The sequence below is a fragment of the Prionailurus bengalensis genome, chromosome E2 (assembly GCF_016509475.1).
Source record: "Prionailurus bengalensis isolate Pbe53 chromosome E2, Fcat_Pben_1.1_paternal_pri, whole genome shotgun sequence".
Lineage (NCBI taxonomy): Eukaryota > Metazoa > Chordata > Mammalia > Carnivora > Felidae > Prionailurus > Prionailurus bengalensis.
Window position 1 is genome coordinate 14,832,962 of NC_057352.1, and position 24,850 is coordinate 14,857,811.

At 41.8% G+C, this 24,850-nt stretch overlaps 1 pseudogene; it reads right to left on the minus strand.

The window, feature by feature from the left end:
- Positions 1 to 7,402: 7,402 nt before the first annotated feature.
- On the minus strand, positions 7,403 to 24,478 carry LOC122494288 (annotated as a pseudogene).
- Positions 24,479 to 24,850: the final 372 nt, after the last annotated feature.

Below are 24,850 nucleotides of genomic sequence, written 5' to 3' on the forward strand. Positions count from 1 at the left end.
TTGCCCGTCACAAGAGTCCTCAGATCTGTCTGTCCCCAGACAGGGGATACACACTGGCCAGTGGGGATACACTCACACAGTGTTTGTTAAGTAAATAGTTGTATTGAAATATAAATACAGCGAAGTGTACAGATCATTACTGTGCAGTTCAATGACTTTCCACTAAGTGAACACACCTATAACCAGTACTCAGATCAAGAGGCCAAACAGTAGCCACCCCCAAGAGCCCCCCACATGCTCTCTTTCTGCCATCCTATCCCTTCTTAAAGTTATTCTTTACCTGAGTTCTAACAGTGCGGATTACTTCTGTCCGTCTCAACCCCCACAGTGTGTACTGTGTATTTGGCTTTTTACTTAACATCATGTTTGTGACATTCATATTGCACATAGGAATAGTTCTTTCATTTTCACTTCTGTATGCTTTCGGTCCTGTGGATATGCCTAAAACTGGATATTTTCCAGCCTGGGGTTATCCTGGTGCTACCACTATTCTCGTACATTTCCTCAATAAACTTATGGGAATATGCTAAGGAGTGGAATCACTGGTCAAAGGGCAAGTGTGCGGTTGGCTTTAGTCAACACTGTGAAGCTACAATAACTTACACTCACATCCCTTGTGCACACACTTGATATTGTCTCTCTGAATTTTTTTTCCATTCTGGTCGGTATATTGTGGGTTGTCACACCAGGCACCATTTGTGCATTTCCTTTTAACTGGGCAAGTTCCAAACTCTGAATCCTTACAATACCCTCAGAGGTAGGTTTGCTCTTCCTCATTTTACAGGTGAGGAAACTGAGGCTCAGACAAGGGAAAGTCACGCCCGCTAAGTCACAAAGAGAATTTGTGGCTCCTGATCAATGCCAGCCCTATGCTAGGGGAATTAGAAATCAATCAGATCTGGTCCCTGCCTTCCTTGTTTAAGACCCCAGTACTTTTTTTTTTTTTTCTTATTTATTTTGAGAGAGAGAGAGAGAGCACATCTGGGCATATGGGGAGGGGCAGAGGGGGAGGGGGAATCCCAAGCAGACTCCACACTGTCAGTGCAGAGCCCTATGTGGAGCTCAATGGTACAAACCGTAAGATCATGACCTGAGCCAAAACCAAGAGTCAGATGCTCAACTAGTGGCAGGATTCTCGCACAGAGTTGTGACACTGAGGCTTTTCTTTCCAGGAAGCAACTGTTGGCACTATTCAGTTGGGTTTGTACCCAAAGAACTCAGCCCCGAACGCCACGTGGCATAGTTTTTTTTATACGTTTTCTGTTTGTTTCCCATTTATGGTAACACACAAACATGCAGTCTGATTAAGTGGTCTCATGTTACAAGGTCATGAGGAATGTTGTCATGTGGCGTAGCCAAGTTGCCTTGAGTTTTGTTTTGTTTTGTTTTTTTTCTCTTTTAGGGAGGGGACCCTACCACAAAATGATTGAGCCACCCAGATGCACCCCCCCAGCACTTTTATTTCCACACAAAAAAACAATGAGGACAACAGATCCTCCTTTTTTTCCTCTGCATCGACAGTTCATAGTTCTGTCTTCCTTACCTCTGCCTCCCCCGAAAGTCATCCCCATTTCTACTTGAGTCTTGGAATCCATCACCTAAAACAGGATTCATCATCTCCTTCCTTGCCTCCTGTTCCCTATCTCCTAGTTTCCAGATTTCAGACTCAAACTATGTAAGAGCCTTGCTTTTATTCCCCAAACCCTGTCAACCCATCTCTGAAATCTCTCTGCCATCTTTGGCAAGGATAAATCAATGGATCCCTTTGGCATTTTTATGGAAAATAATTGTAAGTAACCATTTCCTAAACGCTGACTGTGTGCCTGGCTCTTTGCTAAGCACTTTACCGTATTATCTCATTCAACCCTCACAACAGCCTTCCAAAGCAGGTAGTAGAAATAACCAACATTTTACCTTCTGCCGGGGAAGCTCAAGTGTTTTATACACATGATCTGATTTAAATCTCATATTTATGTGGGATTTGAAATGGGAACAGTCGTCTTACTTCCTACTCTCTCAGGCCCAACATAAGTTACCAGGCTCAGAGAGGTGAAGTCACTTGTTGGCCAAGATCATGCAGGAAGTAAATGGTAGAGCTGGTATTCAAATCCAGGACCTGGGCGTTTACCCTCCTGTGATAGTTATCATTTGGATTTGCAGATGACCTTCAACAAGTGAGCTAGTCATTCTCAAGCCGGAGGACACTGAATCCTTTAGGGAATTTTTTCAAGCTAGATGCACCTTTACCTTATTTTAATGTTATGATCCTTCCCCCTATCTTCTAGTTAAGAACCACGCATCTAGATCGTTTAACAATGGGCAAACTGGAGCCAGGATCAGCCCAGCTGACTAAAATTTCTCCCTCCTGGTTGAAGCCGAGGGCTTTCTTCCTCTAGACTACACTGCCTTCTAACAGAAGTCCTGAGCAGCTCTTGTGTTCCGTGAGGGTGTTTCCAGATCTGGGTTTTAGAGCTCTGCATGTGGCTGGGTACATACAGGAGCCAGCAGACCAGAAGGTAAAGAAAGACAGCTGGACTGGCAGAGAACCTATTCCTCATCGACAGAGAGTGGCCGAACTCCAGCCATGATAGCCATGCCAAAATGTGGGCCCATTGTTACCAGATCTGATGTTTTGAGAGAAGTCAAGAATCCAGATTTTCTTTTCTTTTTTTAATTAAAAAAAATTTTTTAATGTTTATTTATTTTTGAGTGCGCGCGAGAGACACGGTGTGAGCAGGGGAGGGACAGAGAGAGAGGGAGACGCAGAATCCAAAGCAGGCTCCAGGCTCTGAGCTGTCAGCACAGAGCCGGATGTGGGGCTTGAACCCACAAACTGTGAGATCATGACCTGAGCCAAACTCAGATGCTCCTGAGTCACTCAGGTGCCCCAAGAATCCAGATTTTCAAGTGAAATCTTCTAATTTTTAAATATTGATGATAAATTCAAACACTTAGAAACACCATGCAGGGGTGCCTGGGTGTTCAGTCGGCTGAGCGATGGACTCCTGATTTCGGTTCAGGTCATGTCTTATGATTCATAAGATTGAGCCCTGCATCAAGCTTCTCTCTCTCCCTGTCTCTCTGCTCCTCCCCTGCTTGTGTTCTCTCTCTCTCTCTCAGAATAAATAAATAAACATTTTTTAAAACTTAAAAAAAAAAAAACCACCATACAGGCCAAACAAAACCATCTGTGGGCTTCATACAATGGATAGGTGACCCCTGGTCTAGGCTCATCGTGTGCCCAGTATGGCCATCAAAGGCCCAGGAATCAAGGGCTTTACTCAGTCCCAGGGTGGAAGTGGAGGGAGGGGTCTGAAACATTCAGAAGGCAGCAAAAATACGAGGTCAAGGATGAATAAGGATTATATTTGGGGAAAAGCAGGGGCGCCTAGGTGGTTCAGTCAGTTAAGCATCTGACTTCTGCTCAGGTCATGGTCTCACAGTTTGTGAGCTTGAGCCCTGCATCAGGGACTGTGCTGACAGCTCGGAGCCTGCAGCCTGCTTCAGATTCTGTGTCTGCCTCTCTCTCTGCCCCTCCCCAGCTTGCACCCTGTCTCTCTCAAAAATGAGTAAACATTAAAAATTAAAAACAATTTTCTCCGGGAAAAGCAAATGTAGGTATCTAACAATAGCTGATCTGTTAAATAAACTGAATGAACTTTTTAAATTTTGGAGCATCTGGGTGGCTCAGTCAGTTGAGCATCCGACTTTGGCTCAGATCATGATCTCTCGGTTCGTGAGTTTGAGCCCCACACTGGGCTCTGTGCTGTCAGCTTCAGATTCTGTGTCTCCCTCTCTCTCTTTGCCCCTCCCCCCACTCACACTCTGTCTCTCTCTGTCTCTCAAAAATGAATAAATGTTAAAAAAAAAAAAATTTAACATCTATCTATTATGGACTATGACACAGTTTTTAAAAGTGGTATAGAGGGGGCCCTGGGTGGCTCAGTTGGTTAAGCATCTGACTCTTGATCTCAGCTTAGGTCACTATCTCAGGGTTTGTGAGTTTGAGCCTGTGTCAGGTTCCTTGTTGATGGCACGGAGCCTGCTTGGGATTCTGTCTCTCCCTCTCTCTGTCCCTCCCCTGCTCTTTCTCTCTCTCTCTCTCTCAAAATAAATAAACTTTAAAAAGGTGGTATAGAATATTTAATACACCATATGTTCACAGAATATATAATACCTAAAAGAAAAACATAGATGACAAAGTGATAAAATATAAACCCTTTTAAAAAATCTTTTTATTTTGGGGGCGCCTGGGTGGCGCAGTCGGTTAAGCGTCCGACTTCAGCCAGGTCACGATCTCGCGGTCCGTGAGTTCGAGCCCCGCGTCAGGCTCTGGGCTGATGGCTCAGAGCCTGGAGCCTGCTTCCGATTCTGTGTCTCCTTCTCTCTCTGCCCCTCCCCCGTTCATGCTCTGTCTCTCTCTGTCCCAAAAATAAATAAAAAACGTTGAAAAAAAAAAATCTTTTTATTTTGAAATTTCAGTTCCAGAAGATTTATAAGAATAGTACATAGTCTTTGCCCAGTTTCCCCAAATGTTACCATTTAACACATATGCCTTATCATTGTCTTTTTCTCTATATATGCATTCTTATTTGTGTGTCTGTATACAGATACATATTACACATATATCTTGCCATATATATGTATTTTTCTAAAACTACTACTGGGATTTTTATTTGGATTGCATTAAATTTATAGACTGATTTGGTGAGAACTGGCATGTTAACCACACCATTCCCATCCATGAATATAGTATGTCTCCACATAGCATACAGATTCTGCTATGGTAGATTTATACAGGTATACTTTGGAGATATTGCAAGTTTGGTTCCAGACCATTGCAATAAAGCAAATATTGCAATAATGTGAATCAAATTAAATTTTTGGTTTCCCAGTGCATATAAAAGTTATGTTTACAGGCGTACCTGTGTGGCTCAGTTGGTTAAGTATCCAACTTTGGCTCAGGTCATGATCTCATGGTTCATGAGTTCGATCCCTGCATTGGGCTCTGCACTGATGGTGTGGAGCCTGCTTGGGATTCTCTCTCTCTCTCTCTCTCTCTCTCTCTCTCTCTCACTCTCTCTCTCTCTCTCTCTCTCTCTCTCTCTTTCAAAATAAATAAATAAATAAACTTTAAAATGTCCAGGCTTAAAAAAATTATGTGTAGACTATACTGTAGTTCATTGCGTGTGCAATAGTAGTAAGTCTTAAAAATGTGCATACCATAATTCAAAAATACTTTCTTGCTGAAAAACATTAACTGAGCTTTCAGTGGATCACAATCTTTTTGCTGGTGGAGGGTCTCGCTTTGATGTCGAGGGCTTCTGACTGAGCAGGGTGGCTGTTGCTGAAGGCTGGGGTGGCTGTGGCAATTTTGAAAACTAAGACAACAGTGAAGTTAGCTACATTGATTGAGTCTTCCTTTCATGAATGATTACTGTGTAGCATGCAATGATGTTTCATAGCATTTTACCCACGGGAGAACTGCTTTTTAGAAAAGACAGGCTTCTTGTAATCACCAAGACAGTATGGTAGTGGCACAAAAAGACACTCAGATCAATAAGACAGCATAAAGAACCCAGAAATGGACCCACAAACTTCTTTGACAAAGCAAGAAAGAATATCCAATGGAAAAAACACAGTCTCTTCAGCAAATGGTGCTGGGAAAACTGGACAGCGACATGCAGAAGAATGAACCTGGACCACTTTCTTACACCAGACACAAAAATAAACTCAAAATGGATGAAAGACCTAAATGTAAGACAGGAAGCCATCAAAACCCTTGAGGAGAAAGCAGGCAAAAACCTCTTTGATCTTGGCCGCAGCAACTTGTTGCTCAACATATCTCCAGAGGTAAGGGAAACAAAAGCAAAAATGAACTATTGGGACCTCATCAAAATAAAAAGTTTCTGCACAGCGAAGGAAACAGTCAGCAAAACTAAAAGGCAACCAACAGAATGGGAGAAGATATTTGCAAAGGACGTATCAGATACAGGGTTAGTATACAAAATCTATAAAGAACTTATCAAACTCAACACCCAAAAAACAAATCATCCAGTGAAGAAATGGGCAAAAGATATGAATAGACACTTCTCCAAATAAGACATCCAGATGGCCAACCGACACATGAAAAAATCCTCCACATCACTCATCATCAGGGAAATACAGATCAAAACCACAATGAGATACCACCCTACACCTGTCAGAATGACTCAAATTAACAACTCAGGAAACAACAGATGTTGGCGAGGATGCAGAGAAAGAGGATCTATTTTGCATTGTTAGTGGGAATGAAGCTGGTGCAGCCACTCTGGAAAACAGTATGGAGCTTCCTCAAAAAATAAAAATAGAACTACCCTATGACCCAGCAATTGCACGACTAGGTATTTATCCAAGGGATACAGGTATGCTGTTTCGAAGGGGCACATGCACCCCAATGTTTATAGCAGCACTATCGACAATAGCCAAAGTATGGAAAGAGCCCAAATGTCCATTGATGGATGAATGGATAAAGATGTGGTAAGGGTATCTGAGTGGCTCAGTCGGTTAAGTGTCCGACTTCAGCTCAGGTCTTGATCTCACAGGTTCGTGAGTTCAAGCCCCTCATCAGGCTCTGTGCTGACAGCTCAGAGCCTGGAGCCTGCTTCGGATTCTGTGTGTGTCTCTGTCTTTGCCCCTTCCCTGCTCATGCTCTGTCTCTCTCTATCTCAAAAATAAATAAACACTAAAAAAAATTAAATTAAAAAAAAGATGTGGTATATATACAATGGAGTATTACACGGCAATAAAAAAGAATTAAATCTTGGGGCGCCTGGGTGGCGCAGTCGGTTAAGCGTCCGATTCAGCCAGGTCACGATCTCGCAGTCCGTGAGTTCGAGCCCCGCGTCAGGCTCTGGGCTGATGGCTCAGAGCCTGGAGCCTGTTTCCAATTCTGTGTCTCCCTCTCTCTCTGCCCCTTCCCCGTTCATGCTCTGTCTCTCTCTGTCCCAAAAATAAATAAACGTTGAAAAAAAAAATTAAAAAAAAAAAAAGAATTAAATCTTGCCATTTGTAGCTACGTGGATGGAACTGGAGGGTATTATGCTAAGTGAAATTAGTCAGAGAAAGACAAATATCATATGATGTCACTCATATGAGGACTTTAAGACACAGAACAGATGAACACAAGGGAAGGCAAGCAAAAATAATACAAAAACAGGGAGGGGAACAAAACATAAGAGACTCTTAAATATGGAGAACAAACAGAGGGTTCCTGGAGGGGTTGTGGGAGGGGGGATGGGCTAAATGGGTAAGGGGCACTAAAGAATCTACTCCTGAAATCGTTGTTGCACTATATGCTAACTTGGATGTAAATTTTAAAAATAAAAATAAATAAATAAATAAATAAATAAATAAATAAATAAATAAGATTCTTCTCAAAGCCTGTTACTGCTTTATCAACCAAGTCTATGTAACATTCTAAATCCTTTGTTTTCATTTCAAAAATCTTCACAGCATCTTCACCTGGAGTAGACTCCATCCCGAGAAACCTCTTCCTTTCTTCATCATAAGAAGTCGCTGCTCATCCATTAAAGTTTCATCAGGAGATTGCAGCAATTCAGTCCCATCGCCAGGCTCCCCTTCTAATCCGAGTTCTCTTGCTGTTTCCACCACATCCACAGTGACTTCCTCCACCGAAGTCTTGGATCTCTCAAATTCATCCATGAGGGTTGGAATCAATGTCTTCAAACTCCTGTTTATTTAAATATTTTGGCTTCTTCCCAGGAATCACAAATGTTGTTGATGGCATCTAGCATGGTGAATCCTTTCCAGAAAGTTTCCAGTTTGCTTTACTCAGATCCGTCAGAGGCATCATTATGGATGGCAGATGTCACCTTATGAAATGCATTTCTGAAGTATTAAGACTTGAGAGTTGGAATGACTCCTCGATCTGTGGGCTGCAGAATGGACGTTGTGTCAGCAGGCGTGAAAACAGCATGAATCTCCTTGTCCATCTCCATCAGAGATATTGGGTGACCAGGTGCACTGTCAGTGAGCAGTAATATTCTGAAAGGAATCTTTTTTTCTGAGCAGTAGGTCTCAACAGTGGGCTTAAGATATTCAGTAAACTGCGGTGCCTGGGTGGTTCAGTCGGTTAAGCGTCCGACTTCAGCCCAGGTCATGATCTCACGGTTCGTAAGTTCGAGCCCCACATCAGGCTCTGTGCTGACAGCTCGGAGCTTGGAGCCTTTTTCAGATTCTATGTCTCCCTCAATCTCTCTGTGTCCCTCTGTCTCTCTCTCTCAAAAATAAATAAACATTTTTTTTCAACGTTTTTAATTTATTTTTGGGACAGAGAGAGACAGAGCATGAACGGGGGAGGGGCAGAGAGAGAGGGAGACACAGAATCAGAAACAGGCTCCAGGCTCCGAGCCATCAGCCCAGAGCCTGACGCGGGGCTCGAACTCACGGACCGCGAGATCGTGACCTGGCTGAAGTCGGACGCCTAACCGACTGCGCCACCCAGGTGCCCCAAAAATAAATAAACATTTAAAGAATTATAATATTCAGTAAACCATGTTGTAAACAGATGTGCTGTCATTCAGGCTTTTTTACAGGCAGACTAGTTTAGCATAATTCTTAAAGGCCAAAGCATTTTCAGAATGGTCAGTGAGCACTAGCTTCAACTTAAAGTCACCAGCTGCATTACTCCTAACAAGAGAGTCAGCCTGTCCTTTGAAGTCAGGCATTGAGTTTTCCTCTCTACCCGTGAAAGTCTCGGAAGGCATCTTCTTCCAATATAAGGCTGTTTCGTCGACATTGAAAATTTGTTTGACGGCCACCTTCATGGTGATTATTTTAACTAGATCTGGATAACTTACCACAGGTTTTATAACAGCACTTGCAGATTCACCTTGCGTTTTTATACTATGGAGATGGGTCCTTTCCTTAAACCTCATGAACCAATCTCTGCTAGGTTCAAACTCTTCTCCTGTGCTTCCTGCCCTCTCTCAACCTTCATCAAACTGAAGAGAGTTAGGGCCTTGCTCTGGATTGGACTTTGGCCTAAGGGAATTCTGTAGCTGGTTTGATCTTCTCTCCAGACCACTAAAACTTTCTCCATATCAGCAACAAGGCTGTTTTGCTTTCTTACTATTCATATGTTCACTGGAGTAGCACTTTTCATTTTTCTCAAGGACTTTTTCCTCTGCAATTACAACTTGGCTAATTCTTTGGCACAAGAAGCTGAGTTTTCTCCCTATGTTGGCTTTTGACATGCCTTCCTCACTGAGCTTGACTATTTCTAGCTTTTGATTTAAAGGGAGAGACATGAGATTCTCCCTTTCACTTGAACTCTTAGAAGCCACTGTAGGGTTATTAATTGGCTTAATTTCAATATTGTGTCAGGGAATAGGGAGGCCTGGGGAGAGGAGACAGACAGGGGATCAGCCGGTCAGTGGAGCAGTCAGACCATACACATCTATCAATTAAGGTCTCTGTCTTATGTGGGCAGGGTTCACGGTGACCCCAAACAATTATAATAGTAACATCAAAGGACCTGATCCGAGACCACCGAAACAGATATGATAGTGAAAACATTTTAAATATTGCAAGCTTTACCAAAATGTGACACAGAAACACAAAGTGAGCAAATGCTTTGGAAAAATGGTGCCAATAATGGATTTGTTCAGTGCAGGGTCGTCCAAAACCTTCAATTTGTAAAAAACACAGTATTTGTGAAGCATAATAAAGAGGATGCAATAAAACCAGGTATGCCCTTACCTATATCATTTTTTTCAAGCTATTTAAAATAGTATCTTCCTAGGGGCATCTCAGTGGCTCAGCCATTTGGGTGTCCAACTTTGGCTCAGGTCATGATCTCACAGTTCGTGGGTTCAAGCCCCACGTCGGGCTCTGTGCTGACAGCTCAGAGCCTGGAGCCTGCTTCGGATTCTGTGTCTCCCTCTCTCTCTGCTCCATCCCTGCTTGCTCTCTCTCTCTCTCTCTCTCAAAAATAAACATTAAACATAAAATAGTATCTTTCTAAAAACAGGGATAATTAATATATAATAAATTGCACATATTTAAAGTATACAATTTGGTGAGTTTCAGTATATGTATGCACACAAGAAACCATCATTAGAATCAAGATAATGAAACCGTGTGTTGCCCTCCAACATCATTTTGGGTCCTTTTGTACTCTTCCTTCAGGCTCTCCGTGCCTCTATCCCGGGAAACTCTAATTCATTTGCAGTTTTTAGAATTTTATGTAAATGGGATCTTACAGTATATACTCTTTCATTCTGCCTAAGTATTCTCAGATTTATGCATGGTATTGTGTGTATCACAGCTCGTTCTCTTGCATTGCCGAGGGCACTCTACTGATTAATAGTCTTCGGCGATGGCAAGTATAGTTGCTATGAACATTCATGTACAAGTTGGATACGTGCTTTTATTTCTCTTGGATAAATACCTAGGAGTGGAATGGCCGGGTCCTATGGTAGGTGTAAGTTTAACCTTTTAAAAAGCCGCCACACTGCCTCCCGGCGTGGTGGTACCATAGTACATTCCCATCAGCAGCATGAGAATTCTAATTGTTCCACATCCTCGCCAAATACTCCCTGACTTTCTTTTTTTTTTTTTTTAATTTTTTTTTAACGTTTATTTATTTTTGAGACAGAGAGAGACAGAGCATGAACGGGGGAGGGGCAGAGAGAGAGGGAGACACAGAATCGGAAGCAGGCTCCAGGCTCTGAGCCAACAGCCCAGAGCCTGACGCGGGGCTCAAACTCACGGACCGTGAGATCGTGACCTGAGCTGAAGTTGGACACTCAACCGACTGAGCCACCCAGGCGCCCCCCCCCGACTTTCAAATCAGTCTTTCAATTTTAGACATTTTATTAAAATTGGTTTGTTTTTATTCTGAGAAAGAGAGGGTGAGCAGGAGAGAGGCAGAAGGAAAGGGAAAGCGAGACTCTTAAGCTGGTTCCACACCTAGTGCAGAGCCTGATTTAGGGCTCTGTCTCACAACCGTGAGATAATGACCTGAGCTGAAATCACGAGTCTCATGCTCAACTGACTGAGCCACCCAGGTGCTCCTCAATTTTAGACATTCTAGTAGATGTGATTTTCACCTGAATTTACCTAATGACTAATAGTACTGAGCCTTTTTTCATGTGCTTATTTACTATCCGTTTATTCCCTCGGGTGGGGTGTCTGTTTAAATATTGTGCCCATTTTTAATTGTGTTGCTTTTTCTTGTTAATGGAGTTTCGACAGTTCTTTATTTATTTTGGTGTCTGACTTGGGTTGGGCAAAATCATGGACTGAGTAGCTCAAACAGAAGCAATTTATTTCTCACAGTTCTGGAGGCTGGGAAGTTCAAGATCAACGTGCTAGCTGTTTTGGGTCTTGGTGAGGGCTCTATTGCTAGCTTATAGATCTTATATATGGCTGCCTTTTTTTGAGAGGGAGAGAGAGAGCGCACATGAGTTGGGGAGAGGAGCAGAGGGAGAGAGAGAAAGAATCTTTTTTTAAAAAATGTATTTAGGGACACCTGGGTGGCTTAGTTGGTTACACGTCCAACTTTGGCTCAGGTCATGGTCTTGTGGTCCGTGGGTTTGAGCCCCACGTTGGGTTCTGTGCTGACAGCTGGGAGCCTGGAGCCTGCTTTGGATTCTGTGTCTCCCTCTCTGCCCCTTCCTCATTCACGCTCTGTCTCTGTCTCTCAAAAATGAATAAATGTTTAGGGGCACCTGGGTGGCACAGTCGGTTAAGCGTCCGACTTCAGCCAGGTCACGATCTCGCGGTCCGTGAGTTCGAGCCCCGCGTCGGGCTCTGGACTGACGGCTCAGAGCCTGGAGCCTGTTTCCGATTCTGTGTCTCCCTCTCTCTCTGCCCCTACCCCGTTCATGCTCTGTCTCTCTCTGTCCCAAAAATAAAATAAACGTTGAAAAAAAATTTTAAAAAAATGAATAAATGAATAAATTTATATATATATAAAAATATATATATATATATATATATATATATATATATATATATATTTATGTATTTTGAGAGAGAGAATGCAACCAGGGTAGGGGCAGAGGGGGAGAAAGAGAATCCCAAGCAGGCTCTGAGTAGTCAGCACAGAGCCCAACACAGGGCTTGAACTCATGAACCACGAGATCATGACCTCCATAACAAAGTCAGGAGTCAGACGCCTAACTGACTGAGCCACCCAAGTGCCGAGAGAGAGAGAGAGAGAGAGAGAGAGAATATCTTAAGCAGGCTCCATGCTAAGCACAGAGCCCAATATGGGGCTTAATCCCATGACCCTGGGATCATGACGTGAGCCAAAATCAAGAGTTGGGCCCTCAATCACCTGAGCCACCCAGGTACCCAGATGGCTGCCTTTTTACTGTGGCCTCACATAATGCAGGAAGAGAGCTGTGGAATGTCTTCCTCTTCTAATAAGGGTACCATCTCTATAGGATTAGGACTCCATGCTTAGGGCCTCATTAAACCTTTATCACCTCCTCACAGGACCTATCTCAAGATACAGTAACATTGAGAGTTAGGGCATCAACTACAAATTTTGGTGGTGGGGGGAACATATTCAGTCCATAAGACTTACACAAGTCCTTTATCAGAGATGTTATTTACAAATACCTTCCCAGTGTGCGGCTTCCCTTTTCATCCTCTTAATAATGTCTGAAGAGCAGCAATTCTTGATTTTAAGTCCAGTTTTATCAATTTTTAAAAAATGGATCATTTGTCAATGTTGTTATCTAAAAGAATCCTTGCCTAATGGAAATTCACAAAGATTTTCTTCGAAAAGTTTTGTAATATCATGTTTTACATTTAGATCTATAATTCATTTTGAGGTTGTGGGGTTGTGTGTGTGTGTGTGTGTGTTTTGTTTTGTTTTGGTTTTGGTTTTGGTTTTGGTTTTTTGGTATGTGGTACAAAGCAGTGCTCAAAGTTCCTCTTTTTGCCTATGGATACTCTGTTGTTCTGGCACCATTTGTTGAAAATATGATCTTTTCCCACTGAATTGTCTCGCAACTTTGTCAAAATTCAGTTGACTGTGCAGGTGTGGATCTACTTGTAGACTGTTCTCCTGATCTATTTTTCTATCTTGACACCAATACTACATCGTCTTAATTACTGTAGGTTTACAAATCTTGAAATTTGGTAGTAGAAGTCTTCCAACTTTATCCTTCTTTTTCAAAGTTATTTTGACTATTCTAGGTACTTAGCATTTCTATAAGAATTTTGGAGTCAGCTTTTTGATTTTTATAAAAATTATATGTGACAATATCTTGGATCCACAGACTCATCTGGAGGAAATTGACATCTCTGTACTAAATTTTCCAATCTACGAACCCCGTATATTTCTCCATTTATTTAGGTATTCCTTAATGTCTTCCAGAATGTTTTTTTAAGTTTGTAGTGTACAGATATTGCACCCCTTTCTTCAGATTTATCCCTATATAGTTCATATTTTTATTATCTTTTTTAAAATTTTTATTTATTTTTGAGAGAGAGAGAGAGAGAGAGAGAGAGAGGGATGGAGAGAGAGAATATGCAGGAAGGGCAGAGAGAGAGAAACAGAGAACCCCAAGCAGGCTCCATACTGTCAGTGCAGAGCCCGATGTGGGGCTCGAACCCACAAACCATGAGATCATGACCTGAGCCAAAATAAAGAGTCAGATGCTTAATTAGCTAAGCCAACCTGGAGCCCCTATTTTTCCCTTTTCAATCTGTATGCCTTTTATTTCTTTTCTTGACAGCTTGCAATAGCCCGGACTCAGTACAATATTGAATAGGGGTGTTGAAAGCAAACATTCTTCTCTTGCTCCCAATTTTAAATAGAAACTATTCAAACTTTTAACATCATCTATCTTTCTAAATGCCCTTTGACAGGTTAAGGAAGTTTCTTTCTATTCCTTGTTTACTGACTTAAAAGTCAATTTTGTTGAATGTTTTTTCTTTACCTATTGAGATGACCACACAGAGTTTATTCTTTAGTTTGTTAATATGATGAATTTCATTGATTGCTTTTTGAATGTTGAATGAAACTTGTATTCCCAGAATAAACTCCAGTTGGCCTTTTTATATCCTATAATTTTTATGTATTGATGGATTTAATTTACTAATATTTTGTTAAGGATTTTTGTGTCTGTGTTCTAGGGAATATTGATTTATAGTTTTCTTGTAATGTCTTTATCTGGTCTCTGGTATCAAGGTAATATTAGTCTCAAAATTAGTTGGAATGTGTTCCTTCCTCTTCTATTTGCTGGATGAGATTTTTCAGAATTCATGTTATTTTATTTGATGGAATAAATGTGTGAATATTTTATGGAATTCTCCAGTAAAACCATTGGCCTGGAGATTTTTTTTTTTGGCAGATATTTAGCTATAAATTCAATTTCTTTAATAGTTATAGAACCTCTCAGGTTATCTTTTTCATCTTTGGTGAATTTGGGTAGTTGGTATATTTCGAGGAATTGATACATTTCATGGAAGTTGTCAAATATGGGCATTGAATCTTTTGTAGTATTACCTAATTACCTTTTAATTCATGTTGGTTCTGTAGTGATAGTCCTCTTTCATTCACAACATAGGTGATTTTGTTTACTCTCTTTTTCTCTTGGTCAGTCTGGTTATAAGTTTATCAACTCTATTGATCTATCAGAGATCGCTTTTAGTTTCATTGATTTTTTTCAATTTTATTGATTTTTCCAATTTTTTCAATTTTATTGATTTCTGCTCTTTGCTATTTTTTCCTTCAGTGCTCTGGGTTTCATTTGCTCTTCTTTTTCTAGGATCTTAAGATAGACTGTTAGATTTGAGAGCTTCTTTTGTAATGTATGTGTTTACTGCAATAAATTTATCTCTCAAAACTGCTTGAATTGTTCCCACAAATTTTGATATTTTTAGATTCAATTAAAAGTTTTTTTTCCGGGGTGCCTGGGTGGCTCAGTTGGTTGAGCATCTGACTTCAGCTCAGGTCATGATTTTGCCATTCATGAATTCGAACTCTGCATCAGGCTCTGTGCTGACAGCTCAGAGATTGGACCCTGCTTTGGATTCTGTGTGGGTGTCTCTTTCTTTGCCCCTCCCCTGCTTGTTCTCTGTCTCTCTCTCAAAAATAAATTAACATTAAAAAATATTTTTTATTTTCTATTTCCTCTTAACACTACTTCTTTGACTCACGGATTATTTAGAAGTGTGTGATTAATTTCCAAATATTTGGGAATATTCCAGCTATCTTTCTATTATTGATTTCGACTTTAATTCCATTGTGGCCAGAGGACATAACTTGTATATGCATATTTTGTATGATTTCAATTTTTAAAAATTTGTTAAGGTGTTCATTTTCTAACACAGGATAAAATGTATCTTTTTAAAAATGTATTTACTTATTTTGAGAGAGTGTGGGAGCAGGGAAGGGGCAGACAGAGAGGGAGAGAGAGAATCCCAAGCAGACACTGTGCTGTCAGTGCAGAGCCTGATGTAAGGCTTGATCTTGGGGCTCGATCTCTTGAACCATGAGATTATGACCTAAGCCAAAATCAAAAGCCAGATGCTTAACTGACTGAGCCACCCAGGTGTCCCAGGATATGGTCTATCCTAGTAAATGTTCTATGTGCACTTGATACTTATTTTATTTTTGAGAAAGGGACAGAGACAGAGACAGAACATGAGAGGGAGAGAGGCAGAGAGAAAGGGAGACACAGAATCCAAAGCAGGCTCAGGCAAAGCCTGACACGGAGCTCAAACTCACAGACCACAAGATCATGACCTGAGCCTGCGCCTGGGTGGCGCAGTCGGTTGGGCGTCCGACTTCAGCCAGGTCATGATCTCACAGTTCGTGGGTTCAAGCCCCACGTCGGGCTCTGTGCTGACAGCTCAGAGCCTGGAGCCTGCTTCCGATTCTGTGTCTCCTTCTCTCTCTGCCCCTCCCCTGTTCATGCTCTGTCTCTCTCTGTCCCAAAAATAAATTAAAAAAGTTGAAAAAAAAAATTTAAAAAAAAAAAAAAAAAAGATCATGACCTGAGCCAAAGTCGGACACTTAATCATCTAAGCCACCCAGGCGCCCACTATGTGCACTTGAAAAGAATGTGTTTTCTGTTATTGTTGGGTGCAGTGTTTTGGAAATATCAATTAGGTCAGCTTAGTTGATAGTATTGTTTGTATCTTTTCTATTTTTGCTGATTTCTTATCTATTTTTACTATTGATTACTGAGAGATGGGTGTTGAAGTTGCCAACTATAAACATAGATTTGTCTACTTCTTTCAGTTCTGTTTTTGCTTGATGTATTTTGAAGCTCTGTTGTTAGGTGCAAGCACATTTAGAGTTGTTAAACTTTCTTGGTGAATTTATTTTTGTATCATTATATAATGACCCTGGTAATTTTTCTTGTTGTGAAGTATACTTTTTTTCTGATATGAATAGGGCGACTCTTGCTTTATTTTGATTAGTATTTGAGTGGTATATCTTTTTCCATCCTTTTACTTTTAACCTGTCCGCATCTTTTTATTTAAAGTGAGTTTCTTTGGCACAAAAACAGACACATAGACCAATGGAATAGAATAGAAACCCCAGAACTAGACCCACAAACGTATGGCCAACTCATCTTTGACAAAGCAGGAAAGAACATACAATGGAAAAAAGACAGCCTCTTTAACAAATGGTGCTGGGAGAACTGGACAGCAACATGCAGAAGGTTGAAACTAGACCACTTTCTCACACCATTCACAAAAATAAACTCAAAATGGATAAAGGACCTGAATGTGAGACAGGAAGCCATCAAAACCTTAGAGGAGAAAGCAGGAAAAGACCTCTCTGACCTCAGCCGTAGCAATCTCTTACTCGACACGTCCCCAAAGGCAAGGGAATTAAAAGCAAAAGTGAATTACTGGGACCTTATGAAGATAAAAAGCTTCTGCACAGCAAAGGAAACAACCAACAAAACTAAAAGGCAACCAACGGAATGGGAAAAGATATTCGCAAATGACATAGCGGACAAAGGGCTAGTATCCAAAATCTATAAAGAGCTCACCAAACTCCACACCCGAAAAACAAATAACCCAGTGAAGAAATGGGCAGAAAACATGAATAGACACTTCTCTAAAGAAGACATCCGGATGGCCAACAGGCACATGAAAAGATGTTCAGCGTCGCTCCTTATCAGGGAAATACAAATCAAAACCACACTCAGATATCACCTCACGCCAGTCACAGTGGCCAAAATGAACAAATCAGGAGACTATAGATGCTGGAGAGGATGTGGAGAAATGGGAACCCTCTTGCACTGTTGGTGGGAATGCAAACTGGTGCAGGCGCTCTGGAAAGCAGTGTGGAGGTTCCTCAGAAAATTAAAAATAGACCTACCCTATGACCCAGCAATAGCACTACTAGGAATTTATCCAAGGGATACAGGAGTACTGATGCATAGGGGCACTTGTACCCCAATGTTCATAGCAGCACTCTCAACAATAGCCAAATTATGGAAAGAGCCTAAATGTCCATCAACTGATGAATGGATAAAGAAATTGTGGTTTATATACACAATGGAGTACTACGTGGCAATGAGAAAAAATGAAATATGGCCTTTTATAGCAACGTGGATGGAACTGGAGAGTGTGATGCTAAGTGAAATAAGCCATACAGAGAAAGACAGATACCATATGGTTTCACTCTTATGTGGATCCTGAGAAACTTAACAGGAACCCATGGGGAAGGGGAAGGAAAAAAAAAAAAAAGGTTAGAGTGGGAGACAGCCAAAGCATAAGAGACTGTTAAAAACTGAGAACAAACTGAGGGTTGATGGGGGGTGGGAGGGAGGAGAGGGTGGGTGATGGGTATTGAGGAGGGCACCTTTTGGGATGAGCACTGGGTGTTGTATGGAAACCAATTTGACAATAAATTTCATATATAAAAAAAATAAAAAATAAAGTGAGTTTCTTGTAGATGGCATATAGTCTAAATTTAATTATACATGTATATACTTTGATTATTTACATGTAATGTAATATTGATACATTGGATTTAGGTCTATCATTTTATTGTTTTGTTTGTTCTCTCCTTCCTCCATTCTGCCTTCTTTTGGATTTGAATTTGTTTTCTTTTAATTTTTCCATTAGCTCTCCACTTTGCCCCCACATACTTTCTGTTTATAGGTCACCCTTCCCAGTCGTCTGACCAGAAAGAGAGCATTTCTCAGAATTTTTCTGTCTGCATCTGCTGCCCAGATCTGGGATTTGGATCATGCTCTGGTTAAAGTAGGGAGGTACAGGAGGGAAAAAAACCTATAGAAACCTTACCACTATGTCAGTTGTTTTTCAAACTTTGACTTCCCTCTGCAGTCTGCCTATTCTCAATTACTTTTCAGTGTCCTTGGGTAGTTACTTTATGTATTCTGGCCAGAGATTTTAGTTGTAATCCATGAGGGATTACATATAGTAGGCTTAATCAATCTTAATGACAACCATAAGCACAAACACACACACACACACACACACACACACACACACACACACACATCTTTTGAAAAGAGTGATATTGTTTTGAGTTTTTGCAAATCTTTTTAATCTCCAGCTTAACAGAAAGGAATTGGATTCTGGGGCATCTCGGTGGCTCAGTCAGTTAAGTGTCCGACTCTTGATTTCAACTCAGGTAATGATCTCCTGGTTTGTGAGATCAAGTCCTGCTTCAGGCTCTGTGCTGACAGTGCAGAGCCTGATTGGGATTCTCTCTCCCCCCTCTCTCTGCCCTCTGCCCCTCCCCTGCTCACACTCTCTCTAAAAATAAATAAACATTTTTAAATATAATAAAATCTTTAAAGTAAAGAGACATTCTTGAAAAAGGCAAAACTACAGGAACATAGAACAGAGTAGTGGTTGCCAGGGGTTAGGGGGAGAGGGAAGGTGTGACTGAAGGGGATGGCACAAGGGAGGATTTTGGATGATGGAACTATCCTGTATCCTGTGGTAGTGGTAACATAAATCCATACATGTCAATTTTATTGTGTATTAATTTAAAAAAGCAAGTACTCTTGGGAAAACTATTCTCTGACTTGTAGAACTGGTGCTAATCATTCAAAACAAGAGAATGACAGTGTAGGTGGGGGGAGACCATGAGGTTCCGGATCTACTGAGTCTGAGGTGACTTTGAGACGTTCAGTCAGTATCAAGTAGGCAGTGACACACACCATCTGGAAACCACAGGAGAGTTGTGTCTGCTCTTAAGATTTTCAGCGTCCCTCACTTGGTATAGAGTCACGGTTTTCTTCTGAACTTGTATGTGAGTTATCAAGAGTTACCATTTCATGTTCCTTATCACTGTTGTTTATGTGACCTAGCACCAGCAGACTCAATCCTTCTATCTCAACGACTATGTGATGATAAATGAATTTTTGTAACTTACTGTGCATGTGCATGGATGGGAAGGGATGTCTTGTTTACAATAAGAAATAAAACAAAAGCAGAAAGTCATTTAGAATGATCATGGGGCAGGAGTCAGCAGAAGTCAGTGGTTTCTGAAGCCAGGAAAGAGTTTGAGAAGGCTTAGGAAGATTGTAGAATGTAAGAAGAGGCTTGAGAATGAGAGGTGACAGAAGATAAGGAGCTTGAAAGTTGCAGTCGGAGGGGTTGGTGGGAGATCAGGTCGGGGTGTGCGTGTGTGTGTGTGTGTGTGTGTGTGTGTACATAAGTATGTGCTACCAGAAAAGCCAACGGAGAAAATTTTAAAAAGAGGTGCTTATTCTCTGAAAGCAGTAAATGTCCTCAGGACTTAATTACAAGGAGGTTATTGGCAGCTTTGGCTGGCATCGACTCAGAGCAGTGGTGGGGTGGAAGCTAGCATGGGGAAGGAGGTGGAAAGAAGTTGAAATCAGCAGTGTACTGAGAGGAATAGTATTCTGATGGGGGTGCCCTTCATCTTCAGTCTCTTGAACTTTATGTTGGAGCCATGAGCTCTAACACCAGTTAGAGACATAAGAATTGGAAACGAACAGGGGCACCTGGGTGGCTCAGTCGGTTGAGTGTCCGACTCTTGGTTTCAGTTCGGATCATGATCTTACGGTTCGTGAGTTTGAGCCCCATGTCAGGCTCTGTGCTGACTCTTGATTTCAGCTCAGGTCATGATCCCAGGGTCGTGGGATCAAGCCCTGTGTCGGACTCTGCATGGAGCATGGAGCCTGCTTGAGATTCTCTCTCTCTCCTTTTTGCCCCTCTCCACCACTCACACACACACTCTCTCTCTAAAAAAAAAAAAAGAAGAATTAGAAAAAAACCTCTATTTGATGATAACATGATTATAAAAGAATCAATGGAAAAGCAACTACAAATAGAACTTAGTTAAGTAGCATGACATTAAAATTAATACATAGAAATCAGCAGTCTTCAATAGTATCCAGTTAGAAGAAAGAACAGAAAGGCAAACCCTAATCATAAGAACAACTAGTAATAATAATAAAATATCTAGGCATTAGCTTAACAAGAAAAGTGTAAAATTTATGAGGAAAACTATAAATACTCCTGAAAGACACAAAAGTAAACATGAACAGATGGAAGGACAATGTTTTTGGACAGAAGTCTCCTGTAATAAAGATATCAATTCTTTCAAAGTTGATTTATACATGTAGTGCAACCTTCCCCCCAAATGCCATCATTTGATCTAGAATTAGAAAAAGGTTGGTTATAAAACTTATTTGAAAGAATAAGCAAATAAGAACATCCAGGAAAACTCTAAGAAGACCATGGTAAGAGAGCACCACCGGCTGTACCAGATATTAAAACATATTATAAAACTCCTGTAATTATAACACTGTGGTGTTAATGAGGGACTATAAGGCAAGCTGAGGGCCAAGCACAAGCCAGCACACACACATCTTCCCCAGGTGGGATATGTGTGACACTCCTCAGGCACTCCTGGCTGCCCAAGGATAAAAGACAGGACAGAAAACAAATGGTTAAACTGATAAGAGTCTCCAGCAGTTCACAAACATCTTAGTAATATTCCAAGAAGAGGACAATATTATCAGTAGCCTAATCTCCAGGAACTCCCTACAGTCTTAATGGTAATGCTTTGCTAGAGGGAAAAATACCTTAGCTTGACAATAGCTAGGCCTCCAGTAAGCTCTGAGTCCTTAGCATATGGAAAATCCCTTTTTTAAGAAACTTCCTCCTTTATCTCCCCCAGCCCCGTAGTATATAACCAGCCACTCTTCACCACCGCAGTGCAGCTCTTCCTTCCTGCTCACAGGTCCTGTCCCCGTGCTTTAATAAAATCACCTTTTTGCACCAAAGATGTCTTCAAAAGTTCTTTCTTGGCCATCAGTTCTGAACACCACCATCACCCCAAAACCTCATCAGTATTGGCTCATGGATAGGCCAAAGGAACAGGATAGAAAATTCAGGAAGAGAACCAAATGTATATAGAAATTTAGCATATGGTGAAGGTTGCGTCTCAAACCACTGGAGAAAAGAAGGATGTTTTATTTATTTTTTTTTAATTTTTTTTCAACGTTTATTTATTTTTGGGACAGAGAGAGACAGAGCATGAACGGGGGAGGGGCAGAGAGAGAGGGAGACACAGAATCGGAAACAGGCTCCAGGCTCTGAGCCATCAGCCCAGAGCCCGACGCGGGGCTCGAACTCGCGGACCGCGAGATCGTGACCTGAGCCGAAGTCGGACGCTTAACCGACTGAGCCACCCAGGTGCCCCAAGAAGGATGTTTTAAATAAGTGGTACCAGAGTAAGTGGGTAACTATACGGAAAAAGTTCAGATTAGATCTGTTCCTCACAACATGCACAGGGATAAATTTGAAAAGGGCCAAGAGATCTAAATTGTTAAAAGTGAGGGGCACCCGGGTGGCCCAGTCAGTCAAGTGTCTGACTTTGGCTCAGGTTATGATCTCCTGGTTCAGTAGTTCAAGCCCTGCATCAGGCTCTGTGCTGACAGCTCAGAACCTGGAGCCTGCTTTGGATTCTGTGTCTCCCTCTCTCTCTGACCTTCCCCCATTCAGGCTCTGTCTGTCTCTCAAAAATAAATAAAACGTTAAAAAAAATTTAAGTGACACTATCCTAGAACTAAAACAAAACCTGATGAATTCCTTTATAACCTTAAAGTGGGCAAAATTGTGCAAAGTGTAGAAACAGCGAAAGAAAAGATGGATACATTTTGATGTGGGGAAAAAAAGCAAAAGAAATATACATAAAATTAAATTTCCTTACAACTTGCAGCCCATTGACAAAAGACCGGTGGAGTATGGCAATGCTCAAGGAGTTCACAACTAACTGCCTTAATGTTAATGTGCTGCTAGAGGCAAAAAGCAACCTTACCTTGACATCAGCCAGGCCTCCAGGATCCTGTAGGTTTCTTTAATATATGAAAATACTCTTAAGGGGTGCCTGGGTGGCTCAGTCAGTTAAGCATCCACTTCAGCTCAGGTCATGATCTCACAGTTAATGAGTTCGAGCCCTGCATCCGGCTCTGTGCTGACAGCTCAGAGCGTGGAACCTGCTTTGGATTCTGTGTCTCCCTCTCTCTCTGCTCCTCTCCCACTCATGCTCTCTCTCTCTCTCTCTCTCTCTTTTCTCTTAAAAATAAATAAAGATTTAAAAATTAGAAAAGAAAATCCTCTTGGAAACTTCCTTTATCCATTCCCACCCCCAACTTAGAAGTATATAATCCATCGTTCCTCACAACCTCAGTGCAGCTCTTTCTGCCCACGGGTCCTGTCCCTGTGCTTTAATAAAACCACCTTTTTGCACCAAAAACATCTCAAGAATTCTTTCTTGGCCGTCGGCTTTGAACCCCAAAACAGCAAACCACATCATTTTGGTGCCTGAACATGCGGCCTGAGTCTTCTCATCTGGACTCTGAGCCTCGGTGCAAACTTGGCAAGTAATTCCTCTTCTCTTTCTTTACTTTCATTTCAGAGGCTTTTTGAGGAGTATGGTCTTATTGGAACACTTTCTTGTCGGTTGCTCAGGCTGCAATCCTCTAGCCTGCAGCTGCTCTATGAGGAGGAGAAAGCCTGCCTTTTGGCTGGAAGTTAGCACCCTGAGAAGAATGTTAAATAAGACCCAGAAACTTGATGCCCTCTCTTTCTTCCTGTCCTTATACAAAGTTGTCTTTCTTGGGCACAGGACAGCCACTTAGGTCACCAGGACAGCTGCCAATCTTAAGACTCCCATGTGACGTTTCCTCCTTATTGGTCTAATGTGATCTGCTCCACATCTCTGGTCTAGCTGCTTCTGGCCCCAAGGCAGCTGAAACCAGTATCTGATTGAATTAAAATCTAACCAGGGACCATTTTTTCCTAGGGAAGTAGGCTGTAAAAACTACATGTGCTGGAATGTCGTTTAGATCAGGATGGATTTCTATCTTTACTGTTTTCCATCAATGTCCCCTATTAACTACTTAAATTACAACATTGAGTAATTTCCCCTTGTAAAAGTTTCCTAGTGTTTTCCATGGGTTAAAAATGGCATGTTCTTCACAGCCTTCATGGCACCGGCATGAAGTCCACTGGCATCACCAGCACCTATTTGTAGCCCAGGATGATGGGGAAGCAGTGGGGTTGGGGGGGTGGATGCTGGCAGGGCAGTGATTACAGTGATTTCACTCAAGGGCCATCTCTTGGTGGCTTTGACACTAGGAGAACCTCTGACATATCCTGTGTGGGATGCCACCTGGGAGTCGTTGGCAGGGGGTGGGGAGGGTGATTTTCTTGGTAATGGACCCTCTCTACTTTTCTAGGAGCGTGGGATCTTCTTCAGTTCCCAAGGACTCTGAATTGGGATGCCTTTTGACCCACTGGAAACAATTCAGGCTGCAAAATGTCAGGGGGAAAAAAAAGAGTGGTCTTCTGTAACATTGCATGATGTCAGTACTCCTTAGGAGACAAGGGAAAATGGCCCATTAATGGGACATTAAGATTCAGTAGGATCTATCAGATCTCTTCTGCAGGAAATGGGGCAAATGGACTGAGGTACCCTGTTTCCAGGTCTCCGTGGCACTAAATCAGGATCTTGACCTAAGGACCTCTTACAGACTGTGTTTGGCCACTAACCAGGCTAATAACCCCCCTCCCAACATTTTGGTTGATGATTATATAAATAGGGCTTCTCCTAATTAACCCAGGTTATTGGAGTAAACACAGGCTATAGAACTTATCAGACCCAGATTAATGGCTATGATAATTGTAATCAATTGTCTCTGGTTAGTCAACCTCAGGATGGAGCAGCTGTCAAAACTCCTTTTGTTTCAGGGAAATTCCCAGTCTTCTCTGGCTCTACATGGACTGCCCATTTCTACTTATTGGTGAGAAAAAAACAAGCGTCTGCTCATCTGTCCAAACTGATGAGCTTCAGAGCCAGGAGCCTCTCTCTCTGTCTTCGGGGCTTTTGCCCACCTCCAGCTGTCTGGCAGCAGCTCACCTCTTCTGCCTCCTCCTTTCCTTCCTGTTTCTGCACCACCTTGGGTGCGGCCTGCATAACTGGCTCCTGGCACCACTGTCTCCTCCTTCCACCCTCTCTGTCAAGGAGCAAAGAGCACCCCTCCAGACTTACACCACCCACTTCAGATTTCCCCACTAGTGCCCCAGCTAAAAATTTGACAATGGGGAACAAATTGGTTGTGTTTTAAGTGGACCCAGATGGAGCATATTTGGTTTTTTAATTTTATTTTATTTATTTATTTTGAGAGAGAGAGAGAGCAAGGGAGGGACAGACAGAGAGTGACAGAGAGAGAATCCCAAACAGACTCTGCACTGCCAGCGTGGAGCCTGACATAGGGCTCAAACCCACGAGCCATGAGTTCATCCTGAGCCAAAATCAGGAGTTGGACCCTCAACCAACTGAGCCACC